Below are 24,832 nucleotides of genomic sequence, written 5' to 3' on the forward strand. Positions count from 1 at the left end.
GGTCCTTCCCTCGGTGTCACAGCTGTGCTATGCAGGAGTGATAGATGCTTGCAATCAAGGTATCGAAACCAGTGCACAAGGCAGCTGCCTCAGTTTGCTTTGAAATAGACCCATATTCTGGGGAAATGTTCCAGAATTATCTCATGTTTCAACCTCTCTGGCATCCCTCCTGGCTGTCCATTTCTTGGACAATGGAATGCTTCAGTGCAGCGCATGTACTTTCCCTTAGAAGGGAATTTATGTGCAGCCTTCCTTGTATCTCCAAACTTGAAGATGCTATGAGATACAACCGAGTAATTCAGGATCACTTTAGGAAATGAATGGCTCCATCGTTTGCAAAAGTTCCTTTCTCCACTTTGTATTTCATTAGAAATGTCAAGTTCCACCAAAGAGGTAAGACACAATTGTGTGATCCATGTCTCACTGCCCTCTTTACTCTGCTGTACAATCAGGGGACTCTGAACCTACACCAAAATGCAATTACTACTCTGGACTTTTTCTGAACTCTGTTCCTTCTGCTGCCTTTCCCATGTCCTTTTTCTTCCCAAACAAGATCTATTTGTTGAATGCAATTTCTCTGTCTTGCTAACACAAGCACAGGGTGCATATAGAATGAAACACAACATAGCTGACATTCTCGGTACAGGCAAATTTAATTTTTTAATCCTCCTTTAAGGGAGAGGGGCTATGATGGTATTGGAGAAGCAACAGAATGAGGATAAAGGTATAGCTGGGTTTCAGAATGAGGAAAGAGGAACAGTGAAAGGTCCTTAGCACAACTGCTCTGCTGTTGCTGCTGTGTGAAAGAGGGCAGTAAGTGCTTCTGGAAAAATATATCCAGATCTTTTGAAAGTAACTGGTTCTCTGCCAGTCTTCGCATCTTCCTTCCTCGATGCCAGCAGTTGCCATGCAGGGCTGCAGGGCACAGCACAGTCAGAGCAGGCAGCAGGGCCATGGCTGGGTGACAGCCTCACACCAACGCAGGCAATTGCTTATCTTGTCCTTGTGGGTTCTGAAAGTTGCTCCTAAGGACACAGAAAGTTCACAAAATCAAACTGGACCTTGTGTGTGTGGAGATATCACCCTACTTAATACAATTTTCTCTAAAAATCAATCTGAACTGCTTGCAGACCCTTAAATTTTTCCGAACACATGCAAATTCTGTCTTAAGGGTCTAGAAATCACCTTAAATTACTTTGGCTATATGATGGAAAGTGCTGAAGATTACTTAGTTAATCTTTGCAAACACTTTAAAGATAAAAAGCGTCAATTTTATATTACTAGTAGCAATAAATATATCCTTACATTATTCATTTCAGGTGAGATACCTGCACTTCAGTTAAAGCTGAGAAAGTAAAGGGGAGGGAGCACCATTGGGCGAATTGCTATCAATTGCACGCCACTGCTTTGCATTTACAGTCAGCTGAGATTTGTTTATTCATCTGTTTGCTGATTTAACTATGTCACTCCCCCAAAGCCAGGCATCATCACAATAAAATTCTGATGCATTTCCCTGACAAACTTATCCTTAAATTGCTTCTTTATTATTTACTGAAATATAACCACGCAGAGTCAGTTCACTGATCCCAGTGACACTGAGGAGTTTCAGCCTTGCTAGCAGCTAAGTGGCACTAATGTTATACTGAATTTGGGAAGCAACTTATTTGCATGGAAGAGCTCATTGCTCAGCTATAGTTTGTAGTCTGTGGAAATCCAGCAGCATCTACTGGATGTAGAGGCCCATGAGCTTTGTATTTTTTAAAGTTTTCACAAAAGAGATAAAATAGTTGTCATATACCAAGTGTTTTCACAAAGCCTTTGTCCAGCATTGGCATAATCCTGTTTATAAAAAGACAAATATATTTGGTCTTTTGTAATATACAAATGAACAGAAAAAAGTAAACTATCCCATATTCTCCCAAACACACAAAAAAAATTAAAACCACCTCTTGAAATAAAAATATTTTACAATAAATGGGGCTACTTCTTGTTAAAGTAGTTCAGGGTTATGATTTAGCTCAGTGATATTATACAAAATGAACAGGCATAGCATATTCCTGGTGATGAACTATTTACTTTTTTTTGCTAGATATTAATAATGGTATACATTTTTCCAATTAAAATGATAATAGCTATTAATTTAAAACTGTCTTAACATGACTGATGCAGTTTCATATTGGCTAATAATATTCCTCCATTTGTTTCTCACCTATTTCTGTGTTACCACTTAGTGTTAGTGAAGCATGACCCTGCCAGATGTGCCTGCAGAATTGAAATGAGTGCACAGCAGCAGTGAAAGCCTTGCAAGCCCTTCATGTAATTGACATTATTATGTGTACAGGAGGATGCAGGAGGAACAGCAGAACAGCAGTTTGTTTCTTCACCAGACTTTCACTGCAAAGCCACAGTCATGTCATCCTGCCAAACTGAAATGCCTTTGTCAGGAGATATTCCCGCTGGTTTAGTGTGAACTTTTAAAGATTCAAGTTCTTTATTGACAAGAGGATCTTAATCTTTACCATATTTACATGTTTTATTAGAATCCAAGCAATTATCCTGGGTGGGATTATGCAATTTAACCTTATTTGGATACATGTTTTGAAAGACAGGGCATAAGAATGACACTTTCCTCCCTCCACACACCCTTCCTCATTCAAAGGCCACCTTATGGGAGAAAATGTCAAGTAAGACACAATTTTTTAAAACCAGTATAACATACCATTGTCTAACTTAAGATATTTTTTTAAATCTCTTAGATACAGAGCTGGCCTTTACTTTACATTACAAATACCTGTGGAAGCTGATGCTAAATTCCAGAGGGATTATTCACTTTAGGCAGCAGCTCCTTACAGAGGCAGCCCTCAGTTCCAAGGCTGAGGTGGGTCTGAGTCCTTGCCCATATCTCAGAACTTTCTGGTAGCACCTGGAAAACAAATTTCTTTACTACACGCATTGCTTTGCTCCAGATAGCTAGACCAACAATGCCTCAAGGATACCGCACTTGTGAACCAGCTCGGAAATTGTCTATTCTCCTGCAGAGATAATGCATTGCCTTTGCTCTTGCTGTGGTGCTCAGGGAAGGGAGTTTAATCCTCAGACTACTTCCTTTCTCCTCAAGAAGTTTATGTGTTGCATGTGGCAGGGACTGCAAAGACCAGGAGTACAGCAACAAACCATGTCCAAACATGGCTGGGCACCATGGAGAAGATGAGTTGGATGAGGCATTGGTTGGACATGGATGGGGCAGCCTCAACAAGACAGTCCTGCAGCAACCCAGGATGAGCTGACTGCTACACAGATGCAAAGGTGAGCAGCTGAAGCTCAGCAAACTGAGCAGTTTTGAAATCAAACCTTTTTAAACTTAGGGAGAGTAATAAGCCATGGAACAAATCTTTACATATAAAGTGTCCTTGCTGCCACCACTTGAAAATGTAAAATCTTTGGTTTATTTTTGATATGGACTTTGACTTAATCAGTTTTGAGATGATAGCAGGATCTGGCTAATCTCTAGGACTAATATGGTTTAAGTCAGTAATGTAAAAAGAAAAATATTTACGACACTAGAAATGCTGAAACATACGGAATATTATTTCTAACAACCTGAAAGAAAAAGTTGCTAAATAGCAGTTCTTGCCTTCTCTTTAGCAAGGCTATTCTTAGTCTTCATTTGTTTTCCAAATGACATTATTATTCAGTAAATAGAATATGAAGCCAAGGAATTGAAATTGCTCAGTTCCTGGCAAACTTTATTCTCATCTTGCTCAATAATCATGATTATAATGATGTTATTCATAAGTCATATTAAGTTTTTCCTTATGGTAAAATTAAATGCAATGGGAATTGAATGATCTGTTCTCTAAATGCAAAGCTAAAAGCAATACTTCTTGCTCCTACATGAAGCAACTATATTTATGCTCTGGATAGTCAATGACTGAATCAGAAATAACTATTCTGATGAACACTGGCATTCAATTCTTCCTTTTCTTTTTGTTTCATAGCAGAAGAAAATGTCAGTCTAATAAATTAGAGCATTGATATCTCTATCTATGGAGACCCCAGAATGTCAGAAAGATTGATACTAAATGGCTGGATGCAGAGTAATCAATGCCATCTGGGAGATCAGAATCCAGAAGTCAAACATGACACTGAACAGATTGATTTGTGTCATGTTTTATTATAAAACATGTGCCATCAGCTCTTTACATTTCCATCAGACTGAAGGGGACCAACTTTAGGACTAAATTTGGTGTGAACATTTTGTTGAATTGGGGTCTCCTATAAAACCAAAGGCTGGACAAAATTTGCTGAGATTGTGGTTTAGTAGAAAGTAATTTCTTACAATTGGAGAGAAACTCTGAAAATCATACACTCAAAGAAAGTACCTGGGGTCTGAGGTTAGCATGCAAAATGAAAGAAGTTGCATCCTCTTAGTTCACTATTGCCTAGTGAAGGTATTCTGAGATGTGCCAGGACACCTTCTGAAGGAAGCAGGCTAACTGCATGAAAGCCAAATAGTCTTTTCCCATTGAAGTGTAGCAGATGATTTTTGGAATAGTAGGGCAAGCACAGCACACTCACTTGGGGCTTGACACAATCCTAAACCTGGCAAAGACAGAGAACAAGAAGTAGGCAAAGCTGCAATAACTTAAATCAAAAACTTGAAACCTTGGGAGATGAGTGACTGATGTGTTTGCAAAAGGCATTGCAATGTTTTTGCTTATGTTTTGCTATATTTGCTTGGCATTTATGAAGGGTCAGTCTTCTGGGTTTATACTTGTCACATACAGTAAACTGTGAAGATTTGAGGGAAGAAAACTTAGTAAATCTGCTAAGTCTCTATGAATATAAAAGATTGTGTCATAACAGTGGCAGCATTTACTTGAGATATCTGCATTATTCTGGATAAATGCTCCCATAAAATTTATGGTTGTGATGTTCAGCAGCTCACCAAACTTAAAACAAGTTTGATAATGGTTGAATATTGTATATTGCTTGAATTGAGACTATGGCATGTCCATGACACAAGTCTTGGAGAGCAAATGTCCCCACCAGCATTTTGAAAGCAAAATTAGTTAAATGCATGGGATCACTGAGCATAAAGAGTTTGTTTTGTCCTATCCAGGTGTTGTGGTTTAACCCCAGTCAGCAACCACGCACGCACAGCCACTTACTCCCCCACCAGGGGAGAGAATTGAGAGGATAAGACCTACAAAACTCGGGGGTTAGCATAAAGACAGTTAAATAGGGAAAGCAAAAGATGTGCACACAAAGAACACAAGGAACTAATTCACTTCTTCCCATGGGCAGGCAGGTGTGAAGCCGTCTGCAGGACAGCAGGGCTCCATCATGTGCAATGGTTACTTGGGAAGAAAAACGCCGTAATTTCAAATGTTCCCCTCTTCCTCCTTCTTTCCAACAGCTTTATATACTGAGCATGATGTCATATGGTTTGGAATATCCCTTTGGTATATATATATTCCCAAATATCAGTTTGGGTCACCTGCCCCAGCTGTTTCTCCCATCTTCCCATTCACCCTTAACTTCCTTGCCAATGTGCTCATAGGAAAAGCAGAAAAGGCCTTGGCTCTGTGTAAGCCCTGCTCAGCAATAACAAAAACATCTCTGTATTATCAACTCTGTGTTCAGCACAAATCTAGAACACAGCCCTGTACCAGCTGCTGTGAAGAAAATTAACTCCACCCCATCCCAAACCAGCACACCAGGTTATCATAACACAATAATAAAAGTTTACTGGAGAGCAAAGCAATATAACTAGACTTGCTACATTGTGTCTGCCTCACAAAGCGTATTTTCTGGTGTATGCTGAATTTTTCTAAAGTTTTGCCACAGAGGTCCTTTTTAGGATTACCTTTTGACAGCTTGGGAAAATCAATGCCAATTTCCTTGGGTAGTTTGAGGCAGGGGAACTTGTTAAGGCAGCACAGGAGCACACCACCACGTCACCTGACTCTCCTATCAGTAAACACAGTGGACAGAAGCAGCTCTGGCAAGGCAGATGTAGGCCAGCCCCATCAGAAATGTGTGGGGCTAGGAGGCCACACTTAACCCCTAGGGACTGAAATGCCCAGGGTAGGCAAAAGCACACTGGGCACTGAGCAGTCCTCCAAAAACAATAGCTTGGTTTGCTCAGGACTCTGTTTTTTGAATATAAACCTAAGCAAATAATGACACCTATTTCTTTATTAATTTCTCTCTCTTGTTTAAAGTGCACTAGAGATCAAGAATCATGCCTGTCTAGTTTATGCTGAACTTATGGCCAAAGGAAAATGTGATCAGTGTAGAAACCATATTCCCCCCAAATAACAGAACTAATCCCATAATTCAACAAGAGTGCCATGGAAGCAGCAAATTTAAAAGAAAAACAAGGCTTTTATTAACTTATTTTCATGTATTTACATGCATATATATACATAGTATGTGTAAAAGTTTATGTTTATTTACATCTGGCATGCCTGTGGAGTACCAGATACTCCCTTGCAGGAAAGAATATGTCCTCTTTTTTTTTTGCCATGAATTTACCTCTTGAACTACAGATGGAAGAACATTAAGATTTACAAAGCTATTACAACTGACATATTAAATTTCATGGGGATATGTATTTTAATTGATAGCCATAAAAGCAGTGCAGTAAAGGTTATCTTGCAACTATATTTGGAAATCACTTTCATAACATTGCTTAATTCCTCTAGAAGATATCTTTAATCAAAGAAAATCTCTGCTGATATTATTGCATATATTTTATCTGAAATAAATATTGACCCTATTTTGTCTTGTTGTGACCTTCTCTTATGCATGATTCAACAAGAATGGGAACTCATTTACTTCCCACAGATCCTTTTACTTCATATATCCTGCATAGATTTTCTATCCCCAAAGAGGATATAAACGAGAATATAAACACTGGCTATGATATACCAGAATCCCTGCTCAAAAAAGGGCTGTCATGTAATGGTGCAGCTGACTACAAAATGTTGGAAAACTGTGGCAGAAGGCTGACTTTTTTCCTCCTGTTTTTGTAAAATAAAGACTTTGTGGTGTGAGAAACCAATTTTAAAATCTCCCTAGGCTGTGTAAGATCATCACCATTTCAGGGAAGTATAACAGCTTGGAGGATGATTTGACTGGCAGTGGTTGTTGCTCTTTCAGTCTGTGTTTTCCCTCCTCCCATATTGAAACACACTGTCTGTTCAGCTGTGCGTGGCTGTGGGGAGGCTGGGGTGTACAAGGCTGCAGAGCTGTCTGTAAGGAGTGGCTGTGATGGTGTTGTGGAGATGTCTACAAACATGACACCTTTTTCCTTTTTTCAACATGACAGTTACCATATTCATTAAATAACTTATCCAGTAGTCAACAATGAACAAGTGTGTGTTAGAAACTGTATCCGTATTGTTCATGGAAGCATAAGTGTTAGAAACACTTTCAAAAATGAGAAAGGTGTGAAATGAGAGCCCCGGTAATGCTCATGTTTTTTACCATCAGTGCTCTTTCACAGCATGTGCCCCAACCCACCTGTGCTCCAGGTCCTGGTTGTGAGACATCGGGCTGTGCTAGTGACTCATGCAAAAACATGAGTTTGCCAGTAAACAAAGTTATGGAGCAAACATGGACAAAGCAAACTGCAACAACTTGATAAGATCAGATAATTTCCAGCCAGCATCAATAGATCTAGACATTGACATAAGTGGTGTTGTGAATTTAGACACCCAAAAGTTCTTGGATGACTACTGGACAATGGGCTTGTCAAAGTAGTTCAGCTGCAAGGGTGGAAGAAAGATGGCTCTGGCCTGAACATGTTCATTGGTTTCAAGATAGAAAAAAGACAGTAAGTGACCAGTTTTAACAGTAGAGGTGATTATGAGCAGGGCGAGTGGGTGAGTGGTGCAACATAATCATAGACAATCTGGAAATGGAATGAGCAGGGAGGTGATGTGGTCTGCTGATGACACAGAGTTATTCAGAAAGAAAAAAAAAAAAAAACTAGGGCTGCTTGTTAAGAGCAGCAGAAGAACCTAAAAGTGATGTTGAACTGTGAAAAAAAAAAAAATTAGGTTGAATTGAGGTAAATATAAAGCACAATGAAAACTTGTATGACCTGACAAGCAAAAACTTGGGCTATAAGTACCATATGAGAATTGCAAGCTCAAAGTTCAGCAGTCAAAGAAATGCACCCAACATGAGAAATTACAAGAAAGGAACAGAGAACAAACCAGCGAAGATGGTTGTGCCTCTGTAGCAATGAATGATGTATTTGAATTTCACTTGTTTAGGTAGTTCTGGTCCACAGATTTCTGCCCACAGGGAACATAATGGAACTGGAAGAAGTTTAGAGGAAAGGAAATAGGATGGTTATGGATATTATGCAACTTCCATCAATTACACTAGAATGCATTTGCTTAACAATAAAGGGAAGAGTTACTCTCTAAGAGCACAAGTGTCCTGGACAAGGTGAACATAACAGTGAGGAAAGAGTAGATGGACTTCAGATGAAAAATTCATAGGCCCAAAGCAAATCAAATAAGGTTTTTTTTCCCTGCATGATGTAGAGTAAAACTGCTATTCCTTGCTGCAGCATTATGTCTTCTAAGTGTCATTTCCACAGGACCAATGAGATAAATTCCACAAAGAAAAATCCACCGACTAAATCAAATATATATTTATTTCTCTCTCAAAAAGTGTCAGAGGTATAATTTTTCAGAGTCTGGAATGGTAGAGCTTATTCCAAGCTTGCCCTGTGCTTTTACTGCTCTCTAGCTGCTGGGTACTGCTTAGGGCAAGGCCCTGGGCTGCCTGTGGTTGTGATCTGGCCACTGCTACCACTCTTGTCAGAAAAGTGTTGAACAATAAATACACTTTCCCACGTTTTTCAGTAATTATTTAAATACAAATATAAGAAAATAATTGAAAAAGTGGTAAAGTGACAAATGTCTTACCATGCAGTAGTGGATCCTGGGGTAGCTGCTGTCCCTCTAGGGTCTGTCTAGGAGATACATATCTATATGTTTTGTCCATCTGTGGTAGGCTTGAACATGTTGACCAGTGATCAGACTGACCAAACAGGGACTTTCTGTGAAGTTAACCTGCAGTGTTCAGCCTGACAAAGAGGTCAAAACTGGTGTTTTATAACTGACACACTCTTCAGCTCTTCTCTGCCAGCACAGAACTGATTGGAACCTGAAGGACCATCATGCCCATATTAATTTACCAGCTAGGATAAATGAAAAAATTTTGCTTGTATAAGATAACCAAATTAAATAATTGCTGGCCTTTATGCTACTGTTTGCAGAAAGTGCACTGGGGCTTTGTTATTCTTCTGTTATTTCTTAGGATTAATTCAGATTAATCTTAAAGCTCATGAAACCTTTACACAGTATTACAGAGATCATGCCAGTTCATCAACAACTTTAGTCACAAGTTTTTGACTGCATAACAAGTATATATTCTTCCACTAACCCCTTTGAGAACTGTACTTCCAGTGAATTAAACATATAGAAGCTGGAAGATTCAGAAAAGTAGAGATGAGGGGAAAAGCAAAGAAACAAAATTGAGCGCCTGCTTACTGACTTCAGAAGCATATGATCTCCCTTTGGTCCCTGGTTAAAGGCTAGACAGTCTTGGTGAAAACACATCTGATTCAAAAGAGGAACCTGAGCACTGGAAAAATGCATTGTACAGAAAGACACAAAGCATTGTGACACACCATTTAGGGGGAAGTGCGTGGATTAAATATGAAGAAACAAGTGTTCTCCTGAGGCTGATGTTTTTAGTTGCCTTCTGGAACCATATACTGTGTGGTATATTTAGCATATATGTTATCTTACAGTTCTGCATTCAAAAATCCTATAAAACCACATCCTACTAAATTCTGGTGTACTTTTCTAGAAAATAATTATATCCACTTACAGTTGTTTTCTTGGTGTATGTCTTCTTTAAAGGTTTGTGGTTGACTAAAGCTTCCTTCTTCAAAAAACAGACATTGAGAAAACAGCACTGCCAAGAAATCCAAATCAAGGTTTAGAACTCCCTGTTGCTATGGAAATAGCCATTGCATCCAATATGACTTCTGCTGGGCTAAAAATAGGTTGAAAAAACAGGAAAGTCTGGCCTGAATAAAATAAAACAACAGAGTAAGCAAATTGAGTGAATTGCATCAACAATACATTAATGGTAAAAATTTAGCCTTTATTAATTATACTTTCACTGGCTCATTTTTGACTGCAGGCAGAGGAACCGACTCCCACCCGGCTGGGTGAGTGCAACAGAGAGGAATTACTTGCCCCCAAGTACCCAAAATGAGTTCACTGTTTTGCTGAGTGTATGTTTAGTTGGAGTGGTTGTATCTGCTCTCACTCAGCAGTGCTGACACTAAGGGTTGGGAAATCATGACTTAAGTCTGCAAAAAATAATGTAACTATTGGAGAGCGAAGGCTCCCTGCTCCAGGACACTGTGTGAATGGGGACTGCAGTCAGGGCTACTGATTATTCTCATGGATTGGCAGGGCCCCATAAGGTCTCAGCCCCATAGAAAGCCTGTAGCAGTTTATTCTACATCCCAAATTAAACCAGGTGCACTGTATAGGTATCTTTTCTGTCCCATCAAACTCCAAGACATGGTAGTCTGCATCTCCTGTCTGCTCATCTGACAACACCCTGTGACAGTTCTGTCCTTTCAGCTCCATCACATCCCATCCATTGACTTAATTTTGACCATCTATTATTCAACAGCTGTGCCACTTAAATTGATTCAAAGCATCATGCTGTAAGGAAAAAATTGACCACAAGTTCAGGAGTAGCAGATTCTGATCCTGGGTCTATTGCAACATCAATTCTTGAGACTCTTGAACCCTTCTTTTGTTTAGTTTTGTTCCCTAGTTAAAAGATTACTGAAGTTGAAGATACAAATTGTCATTTGTGCCTGGAGAGTTAATGTCCTTAACCTTGCAGGTGAATCAGGGTGATTTGCACCTCCTTCTGGTCCTGGCTCTTGGATATTTTCCACTCCAGGTAGATCTCATCACTTTGACAGTGCTCAAGAATGTGGAATCAATTTAAAGATGAAAGCTCAGATTATGGAACAGGGGGTGAGTGGCTCGTGCCAAGGATGATGTGTAGCACATCCATTTTGGGGCTGTTCATGGACATATGGAGATTGTGGGTACAATGGTGACTGAATTCTTTACAGCAGTGGCTTTACAGGACTTCCACATGCTGGGCAGGATTGCCTCGCACATGTATAGTGCAACTGCAAGTACAAAGCGCAAATTCTGCTTTTCTGTCTCCCCTGCACCTGAATATCTGATTTTAGACCTGAGCAATCATCTGGGTGCAAAACCTTCCTGCAAAGCTATATGCTTTTGGGGGAAAATGTGATATTTGATGTACAACATGGAAAAACCCATATTATATGGGGTGCTTAAACCTAGAGCTGGCAGATGGATCTTGGAAGTCTTTGGACTGTGTATTATGAATCCAAATCTTAATATCCAGCTGATCCAATGCAGCTCCTTCTAAGCCATCTTATGCCAGTGATGACTACAGTGAAACTAGTTTTAAAAACTAGAACATAATTGTCTAGTTATTTCAACTGAAATTTTCACCTTTTAATTTAACCTGATATGGCCTCAGGATCAAAAAAAGAAACAGTAAGAGTTAAGTCCGATGTTGGTAGAAGGACATGCTCTAAAAGCCTGATTATCCAGATGGAACAGATAAATCTGTTACTCTTTCTCTAAATATCAACACTGCATAATTAGCAGCTGCTAAAATAATGGAAGCCAATTGAAGAAAAGCATGGTATACTCTACATTCATTTATTAAATACCTTATGTTTCCAAACAGAGCTTTCCATATTTGCTGCAAAACTCAGTAGCTTCATGCTTTACACAACTGAGCAAAGATGACAGCACTGAAATGAGCTATTACTATTTCCATCAGGAAGATATGGGGAACTAGTCTGTGTCTTTGAGGCAAAAATATATATTCATCAAATGGAAAAGCTTTAAAAAGCAGCACTATCTAAGATATCAGCATCCCGTCTCCCTTGGAGACAGCTAAACCCCATATTTATCTAAATTATCTTGGTAATATGACAGAGTGATTGCTCACTAATGGTCAGTAACAGTTTTCTTTGTCATTTTCCTAGTCATTACCTCCTCAGAATGAACTCCAGAATAAACTGCTGATGCATCGTGACTAGAATATAAAGCTTATCACCACAACAGAAACCATTTCTATTAAACTCACAAACCTGTACATTCGACTTCTGACATTTTCATTTACAAAAAATAATACCCCTCTGTTACAAACTCTAGAGATGAGCTTTAGATGAGCCTAGAGATATCTTATTCTTAAAACAGAAGTAAAGTAATATTTATTTTGCACAGCTGTCTTCTATTATCTTTCTCCTCACAGCTATTCATGCATGGGAGCCACATTCTCCGCAAAGAGCACAGCCCAAACCAGGCTAGCTTTGTAGGTACTGTATTTCACAGCCCGTTCAGCTGCATGCTTTAATTTGGATGTTTAAGTCTATTTGCCCTTTTTCAGGAGCTGGAAAGAATCACTGATTACACAGTCTGCCCGAATCTCATTTTCCCTGCTGAGTCTGAGAAAAGCCCTCACAGAAGGCTTGTGCACGTGGCAGCTGCTTGACTCCTTCTTCTCCTCTCAAATACTGGAAATTTTCAGTGCTGACATCCATTGTCTTTATTTCAAATTAAATGGAGCTGATTTTTTGAGCTGCCAAGATGGAGGGGACAAAAAACTCAATCAGAAGGAGCCAAAGTGCTGCCATAGGAAGCTGCCTGACTTTGACATAGTGCATCAGCCTAGAAAAACAGCATTAGGGTGACCATAAAGCAGGATTTTATCTTTCCCAGTGTTACAACAAATGGATGTGTACTGATCCTTCAGGGAGTCCTAAAGGCCAAAGTGCTGGGGAAATGCTGTGGAGCTTCTTTCTATGCTGCACTATCTGACTTTCTTTTCTACAAGAGGCAATCCTGTCTGTTTGGTGAGCAAATGGTCACTGGCATCATGGGCAGCCACAGAATGAGAGAGGTACTTTCTCCTGTATGCTGTCAAATACTCTTCTAACCTTGCAAAAAAAAAAAAAAAAAAAAAAGCACAAATAAGCTATATGTATAAAAAGCTATCAATGCTAATTATAAGCTCTGATGTAATTAGGAGGGAGGAGAGAATCTCAGCACACTCTGACTCCTAAGGAAGTGGGACCCACCTGGAAAGTCTGATATTTGTAAGTCATTAGGGCACAAGGAATCAAAGAGATCAAATTTTTATTTCTCCAAGGCTACCAAGCCACATGATTTCCCTTGAAGTAAAGAAAATTCTGTTTGTCTTTGCTCCAGTGCTTTGGGGGTTAGGAGCATTTGTGATGTTATCAGACAGCACTTTTTGGAAAAAAACTTGGATGCATTAATCGCTGCCTATTCTTGGGGGTCAACTCTGAAAGGCATCTCAGGAAACTCTGTGCCCTCTTTTTCTTTTGTAAACTGTGCACCTGTGGATTAGCTAAACTGAGGACATGACCTGAACTCCATGGTCATGAACTCCAACGCTCTAACCTGAGCCCATGGTCAGCTGACCTCCTCCATGGTCCTGACCATGGTCAAGCTAGGTTAGCAGAGAGCTCAGGGAGGAGCAGCCCTGAGCTGGGCTTCTCTGCTGAGCCACATCCTGGGGCTGTGCAACGCTCCCCTCACCAGGGTTTGGGCTTGCTCATGACAGTGGATGATGTAAAACACTTACTGGCAGCAGCTTTCAGTCACAACTTTGCAAGAAACACAGATATATTCTTTCTTTCTTAAAGGGAGGGGAAAGACGTGAATCTGAAGTCTGACCATGATTAGATTTTTCAAATCCAGGTTGCTTCATTCCTATTGCCTTCCCTGGAACCCAGTGGTGAAGATTTGCATATTTCTGTCTATGTGCAAAGAGTAGATCTCCTTGGCAGGCAGCGTATTTACCTGATAGGGCAATGAAGGACTGGCACAGAAAGGAAACATTTTTCCCTGACAAAGTGTTGGTGCATGTCTATTCAACTTCTGTTTTCTTATTTTCAAAAAGCCATCTACCATCTGAGTGTAATCAGTCTCCTTGAGGGCTAAGAAACAAAAAGGTGAATTTTTCACTTGCTGAATGGGCCATGAGGATAGGACTAGGAAGTTGTCCTGAGCCTTATGTGTCCTGCCCCCATGGAGTGAGGGAGTTACGCCTTCAGCATCTACAGGAAGAATTCCCACTATATCCATGGATTAGCATGAACTTGTTATCTATTAATCTGAAACTAGATTAATTTTCTAGATGTAGGGTAAGAAACACAATAGGAACCTGAGAATGTAAGACCCAACAGGCTGAGCTGGACAAAAGCTCAAGTGAGCTCACTGCCATATCTCCAGTGCCCAGTATTGCATAAGTATCCACACTGGGCATTTTGTGGCAGCAACTGATTCCACGGTTTCATTATGGATTCTGTAGCAAATTGCTTCATCTTTTGAGACTTGCTGGAAATGTCATTTAATGTCCTTTAGTTGCTTTTTAGTGAGAAACAGTCACTACCTTTTCACCTTCTCTATATGTCTCTCTCCCAAGACAGGACTTTTAATCTGATTTTATATGGAACATATTCCCACAGACAAGATTTGAATGCTAAATGACTAATTTGCAAATCAAGTAACATAATGAAATGTTTTTAAATAAAGCTAATATGCCTCAGAAGAATATCTATTTTAAGATGGAGATCAGTTCAGATTGCACTGAGATAGGTAAGATTATTTTCACTGTTTGATCCTTTGCTCTTGGGACAAATTAAAACACTCAAATATTTGAAAATATATCTATTGCAATAAAGAAGCAGTAAAATTATCAGTAGGAACCACCTAAATATGTGTGGGAGAAGTGAGAGGAGGCAGGAGGAAAGGGAGTAGGAGTTTAACCCAGCATAGAAAATTCCCTTCCCAGAATAATTTGAATGCAAAAAGAAATTAATCTATTCTATAATTTCCTATTATAATAAATTATTTTTGCTTCAGGCTGCCAATAATTTCTGCTGACAAGGACTCCAAACCTTCAGATATCTTGCATCATGCTATATTGCATGAGCTAAAATTAAATGTAAAAGATGGTTTAAAATCTATATTGAAAATTTTGCTAAATTTATCAACTAGAAAAGTGGCAAGGGCTAATTTATAAGAAAATAATATCATTCTCCAAGGTGATTTAGTCTATCTTTCATAACTGTGTCTAGGAAGTTAACACACTATGTCAGCAAAATAGCTCTTTTCAAAATGTGCAGTAGATCTGCAGACAGATATTTTGGTCCTTAAGGGGATTTTAATTCATGTTTGCACAACCCTGAACCCAAGTTTTCAGGTGGCCTTGCCTGAGGGGAAAAACAAGGTAGAGGAAATAGGAACACATGAAAGAAATACCACTATCCCAACCTGGTGAAGGGAGAAGTGTCATAAAAAACCAGTCCCATGCCTGGGACATGCCCTGCTGGTGACACCAGGGTGCCAAAGGGGATTATCACCCAGGAACAAAGGCTGGGGGTACCTCAGGGCATCCCCTCTAGCAGTGAGAGCACACAGTAATCACTGCTGATCACATGTGGGGTGCTTCCCTTACCAGCATGGCCTCTGAAGTGGACAAAATATATCCTAACTTAATATTATCATTATTATTATTATTATTATTATTATTATTATTATTAATTATTTACAGGGAGACAGAATTTTTAGGAAAATAAGTTTTATTATTTTAACAATGAATGGGAGGTCTTTTTGACCTTAAATGACATGCACAATTCTCTAATCCTCTCAGAAGCAGCCTCGTCACGCCACACGAACCATTTAGAGGAACTCCAGGCCACTCTAAAATCAGGGGGCATATGATTAGCATTAAACCAAAAAGCATTTTAATCCTGCTGCAAGATTAAAAGGGTGCTGAAAAACAAGGTGGTGTTCCTGTTTCCATCTGAACAAAATATTTCATAGCAACAGGAAGCTCTAGAGAAGAAACACCTGCACATTGAGGAAGATGAGCATGTGGCTGGGGGACTTTTCAGCTTTTATCTATCCAGCTATTAATTCCAGGGCAGTTGCTCCAAATCTGCATCAGTATCACTGGAAACCACCCCTGGTCTCCAGCCATCAGACCTTGCTCAGTTCTCAAATGGCTTATCTGTAACTCCCTAATAGAGAGGCTTACAAATAAGTGGCTCAGCTTGGTAAAAGCCATTTTATAAGCTGCCTGCTACAATAAAAAGCTTCCTTCTTTGATTAAAAGGTACTAAATTTATGGGAAGACAGCAGTGATACACCTTCCTGACACTTATTGAGAACAAACTGATTTATGAGAGCAGAGAATCCAATAAAAATGTATAGATTGAGTCAAAACCTTTTGGATGGAGCTAAAAAATATGCTTTTAGATATTTGTAAATGATGAACTGCTTCCTGGACTTAGAGACATAAACTGAACACTTTTAAAAACCTCTCCCTACTTAAAAACTGTAAACATGGGGCTTAAATTATCCTATTTAATTAAAACACCTGGCTGACCATCAATATCCTGGGCTATCTCTTGGTGCAATAGGATCAGAAGTGCTCTGAAAGTGACTATTTCTTTACTCAGGACTGAGGGATCCTAAATCCAGGCCATAGGCTGAAAATATAAGGAGGCATTACTGCCATGTTACCATTCCTTTGTTATTTTATATGTTGAATTTGGTCTTGAACCAAGACTGGATAGGGATTTGCCCTTACTATCCATCCATCTGTTCAGTATCTATAATACGTGCCATGATAAGAAACAAAATCCAGAGTGCTGTGCTAAGATGGAGCACCTATACTTATTCTCTTATCCGTTTTCCATTGTTCATGGCAAATTTCCACTCCAGCTAGTGGAAACTGTAGTACATTGATGGAAGGTTATTCAAAATCTGGAGAGAGAGGAGACAGAAAAATCAAAGGGAAACTTGCAGATTCAGCATCTTTATTACAATATAATAGTATCAGAGTGTTTATTTTCTTTTGAAGACATTCCATTAACATGTCACTTGCTTTGGATTCTTGGATTTAAGAAAAAAGATCTTAACCAGCACTTGATGGAAAATGTGCTGCAGGAGAGCCTGGTGCTATGGTAACAGAGCTGCATGCCCGTGTGAGCTGCACTGAAGCAGGAACCATCAAACACCAGCTCTGCTCCCATCGAGTTCCACTGGAAGAGCCACTGTCGTTTCAAGCATCGTGAAATCAATCCTTTTGTTTCTGTGTCAATGCAGGATCATCTTTCTCCAGATAATTTCCCTTCAATATGACTTTTTTAAGGGAGCATGCATAGAAATTATGTCAGTTAAAACTGAAAATTCCTTTGAAAACACCTCCTTTACTCAGGGTTGAATACCCAGATACCTACTTCTGCATCTTAGGTTTCCTCATGATTCTATTACCCTACGTTGCAAATTGTTCATGAAATACAAGGAACTAAATGTGTATGCTGAAGATCTGAAAACAACAGACACACTTTGTCCTGTATTTACCAAGCAGCCAATGGCCTCACAAGTCTGCATTTCTGAGGTCTGATTTCAGGAACCATAGTAGATGTGTGCAGGCAGATAGCAATTCCTTCATATTAAACTTCAACAACCATTAGTTGTTTCTGAACATGTGAGCTGCTGACTGTGTGCATACAAGTGCTGATGGGATCAGGGTGCAGTGGTGATTGAAAACAGGTATCTTTTAATCAGCCCCAAATCCCCAAGGAGAATGCCTGACTTGAACTATAAACCTCTGCAGTTATTTTGTAATTTGCACTTACTTTCAGACCCTTGGATAGTTTCATTGATAACAAACAAACAGACTGAAGCTGCTAATTTTAAATTGATTGCAAACGCAGCAGGAAAACTAATTATGCCTAATGTCCTAACTCGATAAATTGGTCACACAAAGAAGGCAGCTCTGTGTTTCTAGGGCATGTGTGAGGTAGACCTATCTTCACTTTTGGAGTTTAATTTGACTGCTGTGTCCCCAGAACTCTAGGGCAGGCTGGCTCTCACAGCTTCTGTATCCCAAAGGTGTAGGTAAAGAACTATCCCACCCCATGTGAGAGCCTCACTCCCTGCATCGATGGTTTGGGGAGGCCTGAGGGACCACAGTGCAGCCTAAAGAAGCCTGCAGAGCAGGCAGCTGTTCTCTGTTCCCAGCCTGGCATGCTTCTCATTCATTCACGGGACCACGGTGTCTGGGAAGCTGAGACCAGAGGTCCAGCAGAGGTGAGCAGAGAATAAAGCACAGCTGTAATACACCCTGTTAAAGAGAAACAGCCTCATGATTTTAAAATTGCTCTAGAGTAAGTCTGCTTTCATCTTTTACCAGACAAGACAATAGTGCTCATTTTTCCGCTTTGCAAGAAGAAAAATGGAGACTGCAAATAACACTGTAGCCCTTTAAAAAAAATGAAGGCACAAACAGTGAACAGATGTACTGAACAGCACTTCAGTAAAGACCTCCAGGTATATGAATACCAGACCCAGTGTGATGTTAGACACAGTTAAGAAACAGGATTCATCTCTCTCAGAGAATTTTTTGGAAGGAAATTACTTTCTTTTTGTTTCAAATTGCTCCTCAGAAAGTTGTGCCCAGAACTGCATACAGCTCAGGGTGTAATTGCAACAGCTTCCTCACAAGTGAGGCATACCTTAAGGGCAAGTGTTTACACATTTAATATGCAGAGGTGCAGAACAATAATAGGATATTGCTTGTCCAACTTCCTTCAAGTGTTTTTGAATGTTATTAGATCCTGGTGGGACTTGCCATTTGATAAAAGTTAGGCAAGTGCATGGATTATAGCAAGAAGTGGGCCCATGTCATGATAAGAAGACTATAGGACATCTTGAAGCTATTTATAATGACTTTCACCCTGCCCATGTTTACAACAAGGTGCTAACCTTGCTGTCCTCTTCTCTCTCTCCAGTTTCCTCCTGCAGTGCTCAGGCAGCAATTGCTCTCCTGGCTCTGAAGAGTGGAAACCCAGAGGAGTCATTGTGGAGCAGCACGCAGCAACTTCAAAAACTCACTGAGAGACAGAGCAGCTGAAAGCAAGCTCCCATCAGTCAAATCTGTGTCTGATGTGCGGGTCTAAAAATAACCCTGCACCGTCTGTGAGAGGTGAGAGCCCGTGACAGCCTCCACCTTACCTTTGCTCAGTGTGTCCTCACAAGGCACAGAGCAGGATCACTGGAGCTGACCAGGGTGAGCCTGCCTGTGCCCCCACGAGGAAAACAAGCAGCCACTGAAAAATGAAGGCAGATCCTTGTGCGTGGTGGTTCAGTGCAAATAGTTGTCCAGGCAGCAGCCTAAGGCAAATCAATATCTGTAATAAGGCTCATCATGCTCCAATAACTGCTGCAATCTGCATAAGAAGACTCATGCTGGATGAAGGGGAAGTGTGTGTTCCTGAGGGAAAAGGCACTTAAGAGTAAATTCTCATTAAGTGAAAATTATTTGCTGATGAAAGATTAAGCCAGTTGGCAACTGGACAAAAGATGGGTGTATGGCAGGGAAAGAGCACATAATGTTTTCTAATAGATTCAGCTGAGGTTTGTGGTGGTGATATTCAATGTAAGCTGCACTAAAAACTGCAGTTATGCTTCCAAGCATAAGTACTTTTAAATTCCTTTTTAAGACTTTTCCTAATATTTCCACAAAAGAAAGCCAAGGCAGATCTACTGGAAAATAGCTGGAGAGACTATTTTTATATCTTTAATTAAATATTATAAAGAAGTACACTTCTGAGGAAAAAAATGTTATAGTAGGGGGCTTTTTTCCCTAATGTGTGGTTAGGCTGTTAGAGATAAGAGCATTTATGATTTTCCATATAGATCTGATGAAACAGCTTCTTCATTTACATTTCAATGAAGGAATTGGATGGGTGAATTATTCAAGAAAAGAAAATAAGACAGAAGAAAAAGAAAGAAATCAAAAGTGAAAGGAACATCATACAGCTACAAATACCTCCTGGAGTTACCCTGGAAAGAAGAGTGTTCGCAGCTTGCTGTAGCTTCATGCCTGACAAACAAATTTTGACCATTTTACTCTGGGAACAAGAGCATGCATTATGGTTCAGGGATGAGGGGGAGGGTTTCAACTGCTTTTGTTACTGAGTATTGGCTTTACACCACTAGTTAATGGCTCTTTAGATGTGCCCTGGCAAATAACTCTTCCTCGACAAAGCCGAGGAGTGGCACAGGCATGCAGACAGAACCTGGCTCCCATCAGGGGGAAGCTGGAGCTGGTGTCCCTCGGGATGCTCCGATCCGATGTCTCTGGCACTGCGCTCCTGCACCCGGCGGGACCCGGCATCGACACTGCCGGGCGTGCTGGCACGGAGGAAAGTTTTGCACTCTCACCGCTTGCTCCGGGCACAAGTAAATAACTGAAGCCAGGGTGGGGAGGGTGTCTGCCTCGGACGCCCTGCCTCCTGCCACCTGATCTCGCAGCCATGCAGCCCTTCCCTCCCTTCCCAGCCAGCAGCAGGGAGAGCCAGCAAGCCCCAGCTGGAAAGGGAACAGCGTGGCCGAGACAGAGTGAGTACAATGATTTAAATGGAGCGAGTTGGACAGTTGTCAATGGAAAGGAAATTAGTTGGAATCTAAATCTAACTAAAAGAAACGACCCAGAGTACTGACACTGTAAATTGGATTAAAATGAAATCCTACAGGAAAATCGATGGAAAGCGATAAGCAAGCAAGTCAGAATGACAGCAGAAAGAGGCAGACGCTCCCTGAGAGCTTATTCAAGAGAACCAGTCAGAAGTAGAAAAGAAAATTTAATTGAGCCAATCCAAATCTAAATGGTAGAAAAATAAGGAGGAATTGGAAGAGATTAGAGAGAAAGCCCAAGGAAAATATTTTTAAGAAGGTTATAAATCAGTACACAAAACAGAAAATGGGAAGGAAATTAAAGAAAGGGAAAAGGCAATTTTAATTAAGTCTTAAAGTAAGTGAAATTAAGTACCTGGGAGTAGGCTTTTCATAGGATGCATTTGTTTACATGGAAGTAGACTTTAATTGACATGAAGATGTTGTTTTTCTGAAAACTGGCTGCTTTTTTTTTTACCTGTGTGTGCTGTTACAAAGCCTCTGAAATGCATGTGTCCTCACTCCGTGCTCTGAAAAATACCGTTTTTTTCTTTCTCTCTTTTCCTTTGCAGGTTCATCCCTTACAGAGGAGCTGCTCAAGGCAGTGGGCAGCTGGAGCTGCCTGCCTCCTGCCAGCCTCCCACGGGGGGGGGGGGGGGGGGGGGGGGGCAGGAAGCCTGTCCCAGGGTGAAAAGCTTTACCTTTCCTTGGCTACACCTACAGTACCACTGGATGTCACTGTTGTTTCATAAAAGACAAAAATCTTACTGTGATCTTTTTGACAGATAATGTTTAGTACATAAATATATGCATCTCTTTCCCACAACTTTTCTGCACAAGGATTGAAATTACAGAAAGCCTGTGCAGCCCCCTGGCTCTCACTCAAATTTTGATGACTATTTTTATAGAGACTGTGTTTATGGGTCCTTTTGTGGCACTCTAAGAGGCATCTCTTCCATAAAAGATTGCTTTCTGCTGTGGTAGATGTAGAGTGTGGCAGAACTGCCACAATAGATTTCAGTTGTTTGGGGGTTCTTTTCTTCCATTTGTTTTATTTCCAGGGAATTACTTCAACTCACCTTGGCTGGACTGATTGCAGAAGTGTTGGGGCAGAGGTGTGAGCTGCCTGTGGAGCAGCAGCATCTGGTGCTGTCTCTGTGCAGCCCAGAGAGCTGGCCACTGCCAAGGCAGTGCTGCCCATAAATCAGGATTGCCCTGGAGGTGTCTGCTTCCCTCCACTGTTACAGAGGGTGCAGAGACTGACCCTAAATCTCCGGTACCTCCTGTACTGAGAGTCAGTGAGAAACTCGAACTCTATTCCTTACAGAGGAAAAAGCTCTTTTTTCTTCCCCTTTGGTTGCCTGGGGTTGTATTTAGCTGGCCAAATGAAGACAAATAACTCTCTTTAGAGTCAGTGAAGAGGAACAGGCAATTCCAGGAAAGTGATTCATCCCATCTGAAAGAACACTTGTAAGAGACAGGTGATGTAGGTAAAGGCTTTTAGGCATCTATTTCTGCCGAGTAACACTGCAGAAACCTTCAGTGACCAGTCACACGAGAAGATTCCTACCCATTTTTCCTGGTATAGGCACTTCTACAGCAGGTCTTTTGTGAACCAGTAGACAGACTTTTTCTACATGATCTCCACTCCAATGTTAGTCGTCTTTGAGGCAACTTTCTACATATTTCCCTAATGCTGAAATTGCCAGAAAAGGCGCACGATGCCCAGTGACTCACCCCGAGCTGCCCATCAGGAGCTCTGCTATCTCCATCCAGGGACTGGGAATGAATCAGGAAAGCCCTTAATAGCCCTACTGAAACATGCAGGAGCTGACCCAACAATTTGGCAGTATGCACAAGGCACTGCTGTGCCCAACAAGGCTTCTGGTGCTATTTCATAATCAGTGCTGCAGCTTAGGGGAAAAAAAAAAAAATCTGTTGGTGGCAGCTACATAGACTTCTGTTTCAATCTCTAGCTCCCAGAGGTTTATCTGGTACACTGAAGACAACAAAATTGTTACATATGACAGGACACGAAATGCAATGCTGAGAAAGTGGTTCTCTATTTGCATGAAAATAGTTCAGCTCTGTCAACTGTTCTCCCTCTCACACCCATTTCAAGCAACAGACTTCTATAGACATATAGTTCTAGACATATATAGTTATAGACTTTAAGACATTACTGACCTTCCCGAGCATGACTGGTCTGTGCAATGAGACAGCAGCTGTGGACTTCTGTACAGAAGCAAAGTGTAAGAGTCCAGCTGCTCTTAAAGAGCTCTTAAGAGGTCATGCAAGTGTAAATAGGGTAAATAAGGAGAATAAGAAATTTCTGGCAGTTGCCTGTATCACTTAATGGGAGAAAATAAAAAGAAGAGACAAAGATTGAGAATAAATGCCTAATTATTCCAGTAAGGAGTTAACATATTTGGGTCTAAAAGTCATGTATGCTGACTGGCCTAAGAGATTTGCCAATTTTAATTAAAAATTATGCTAAAACAACAAGGAGGAATAATGTGTGCTGTGCAAATTGAACGGGAGACTCTTAAGTCCTGGCTGTTTCTAGCAGCACTCTTTTAATTTCCTATCCATAAATAAAGGAGTGTAAAAAGACTGCTGTCATTTAATATAGCACAAGCAAAATGTCTGAATCATGCAGTTAGTTTCAGGGAATCGAAATGATAAGACATTTCTAAAATTTCTAAATTTCTATTTCTAAAAATAAGGCTTTATAGAGTAACTGCTCTGAGTGGGGCTCCCCTGGGTGTGATAGGCAATTCCTCCATTTCTCCACGGCACAAACCTCTGCCACCACCTGCGCCTTTGGGCTACTGCTACCGACAGTGACAAAGGCAGGAAACTTGTCTCCCCAGTGTGTGCATATGCACACTAGCTGCATCTTCTAGGTCTTATTTTGATGGCCACCAGGAGGTTTGTACCTGCCAGGCAGCCTCGGGCACTCCTTGGAGGTGCGCAGTGCCCCGGGGCTCCAGCCCATGCTCCCCACAGCCGCGGGCGAGCCGGGCTTCCAGCGCACTCTGCTCGCCATCGGGGGCTGCCGTGGAGCCGAGGCTGCTGCGCTGCCTGCCGGCCACAGCCCGCGGACCTGACAGGCAGAGCTGCAATCACATTATGTGCATAAAATGAAGCAGCCTGCAGAGTACCCAGAGAGACGTGCGAGGTTGGGGCAGGATGAGATCGCACCCCGCTGCCTCCTGCAGTGCTGCGGTGGTTGCATGTTGCCCCACGGGGGCAGGGAGCTGAGTAACATCCCTATACCCTCACTTCGTCCCCAGCTCCGGGACTCCTCAGGACAGAGGGCAACACTAAAAATATCAGGTTTTCTATATTTGTCATTGTATGAATTTTCCCCTAATTTGATGCTATTATTCCCATCACTCAAAATCACTAGTGATTTACAGAAGGTGGAACAAGCCTGATCCTTCTCTCATGTGTTTGCTTCCCAAGCTGTTTCATGGTACACATTCCCGTGGCAGTCGTGGAGATCCAATCTGCTTCACGCTCGTGGCTCAGGCGCTTGGAGATTGTCACGGGCTGGGAGCCTTTGTTCCTCCACGCTCCACAGCACAGGGAGGCTGGGAACAGACACGGGCCCGTGGCTGAGCCCTGCGCGGGGGCTCAGCCGACGCGGCAGCTCCTCCTCGCGGCTCCGAATGGGGAGCCTCATTCCCGCTGGGAGCGCTTCGAGGCGGGGAAGCGGCACCCCGGGAGCGGGAAGCTGACAGCATCCCTGTGCAGCATCCTTTTAGAAAGCTTTTTGCATTTGCTGTTATCTCCACGAGTCATATGTATGCAAATTAAACACGGCTGGTAGCAGCTAAATAGGTATTTCTTGCCAAAAATACCTGCTCTCTGGGGTCTCCATCCTCTTGCGTTTGCAACCTGCATCAGATGCCGCATAAGACATCCTCCAAAATGTGCTGACACTCATACCAGTATCAGGCAAGAAATTCCCATCCCTCCCCACTTTATCTCTTTAATCTTTTTTTTTTTCCTTCCCCACCCCTTCCCCCCCCCCCCCCCCCCCCCATGATTTTAGGTTTTTACTTTTACATTTCTAAGCAATTAATTTTTTTGGCTCCCATATAGGATCAACAGGTGTGGAACGACTGATACGCTCCATCTGGTTGCTGCTG

At 41.3% G+C, this 24,832-nt stretch overlaps 1 long non-coding RNA gene across 1 annotated transcript; it reads right to left on the reverse strand.

Moving 5' to 3' along the window:
• Positions 1 to 641: 641 nt before the first annotated feature.
• Positions 642 to 24,646, reverse strand: LOC128800469 (uncharacterized). The gene is made up of 3 exons (XR_008434982.1): positions 24,542 to 24,646; positions 2,792 to 2,923; positions 642 to 1,025 (listed from the first exon to the last, which is right to left on the reverse strand). It is a non-coding gene; the product is annotated as an uncharacterized LOC128800469 (long non-coding RNA).
• Positions 24,647 to 24,832: the final 186 nt, after the last annotated feature.

This window comes from Vidua chalybeata, chromosome 1 (genome assembly GCF_026979565.1).
Source record: "Vidua chalybeata isolate OUT-0048 chromosome 1, bVidCha1 merged haplotype, whole genome shotgun sequence".
Classification (NCBI taxonomy): Eukaryota; Metazoa; Chordata; class Aves; order Passeriformes; family Viduidae; genus Vidua; species Vidua chalybeata.